A 1,693-nucleotide genomic window follows, 5' to 3' on the forward strand; every position below is an offset into this window, starting at 1 on the left:
AATTGGACTTTATTTTGGCACCATTTATTTTTTTCTAAATGTTAAGTACATATAAATAAAAAATATATAAAAAAGAACCTTATTGTAGAGAATAACAGATAATTCTATTTTTTTCAAAAAAGCTTTCTTCAGATGTTTTTTTCAAAATATGTCACTTCTTTTTTGTTTTAACATTGTTGCAAAAGTTTTAGTTGTGTTTTATAACATTTCAAAATTTTGTAAATTGCATTCATTATTTACTAATTTCAGCTTCAGTGTGAGATATGATTGACTTTTGACATCAAATCAAGGCATTCCATAACCGAGAATGTAGTGCAAGTAATAAACAACCTTTTGTCAAGAAACGAAAATTGCACAATCCTACAACACAATCATTTGCAATAATAATAATTCCAGCGGGTGTAACTAATTTATTTCAGAATTGACGATTGTACCATACAACATGGAAAATTAACAATTTAAAAGTTGTCTACTTTTAAACGAAAGAATCACGATTTTTCTTTGAGAACCTTTGAACTAGTCGGCGAAGCGGGTAATAGACTTCCACAAAAGAAACAGTTTCTGGAACTTTCACTCATAATTCGTGATAGAAAATAATAACAGTTTTGACCAATTTTTTCAATGTCACCTCTACCATATCCGTAATGCAGTAAAACATATCATTAGTGTAACAGATTTAATTTAAATCACGTTCAACCTTGCTGCTAAAAATACTCAATCTTTCAGTCTGTAATTTTTATGAAATATTGATTTTCATTTAAAAAATGAATAAAATGCGTTGAAAAGGTGATCATCTACCTCCACAATAATGAAGATAGTAAATCATGTGACATTTTGAAATATGTATTTAAAACAACTATCACAAATGGTCCAAACCTTTACAAGCTTCATAAATCGATAATCAAAAGCGATTTAGTTTTTTCTGACAATATAACATTTGAAGTGACTTTCGTAACTCTAACAGTCCATAAATAAAAAAATTACAAATCTGTTTGATATATTTCTTGTTAATCTCCGCACCTTTCGCTAATAGACTCAATAGGTGTCACAGTTCAAGGCAAATAACTGAAAAATCGGAACAATTAAAGCTTAAACTAATTCTACTGTTGGATAAGGGCAAGGTGACTCCTCAAGGCTTCATTCTCTTTCCCAATATTTGCTATTTTATGGTGTTATTATATTTATAATTTATTTGTTTTCTCATTGTAACATTAACAACTTAACTTGCAAAATTTTATCTAAAACACGTAGAAAGTATAAAATTTAATTGGATTTCTTTGATTCTATTAATCACGTCGAAAGATGGGTAATATTTTAGAAGAGATAGGTTTGAGGATTGTAACCAATTTGTCAGTATTGCAATAACGCTAAACTTATGAGCTGTTAAATTATTTCCAAATTTTTATCGTTTCGAGAAATCTCATACATTTCTTCCAAGCTTAAAAGCAAGAAAACAGGTCCGTAGTTAGAGAGGGGGGCCGTCTTTTTTAACAACTTTCTTTAGAAATAATAACGCATAAAATTATAATACAGACTAAACCAAAAGTAACGCACGAAATTCATATCTTTGTTATGAGTCATTTTTCAAAAAATCTTCGAACAGATCAATTTAATTTTTTAAAATGCTACATTTTGACACTTATAGTGACATTTATGACATCATTTGTTCACATTTTTTATTATTGTTTTTAGA

Source organism: Tribolium madens, unplaced genomic scaffold, assembly GCF_015345945.1.
Source record: "Tribolium madens isolate multiple individuals breed KSU strain unplaced genomic scaffold, Tmad_KSU_1.1 Scaffold_3;HRSCAF=73;Tcas5.2_LG2, whole genome shotgun sequence".
Taxonomy (NCBI): Eukaryota; Metazoa; Arthropoda; class Insecta; order Coleoptera; family Tenebrionidae; genus Tribolium; species Tribolium madens.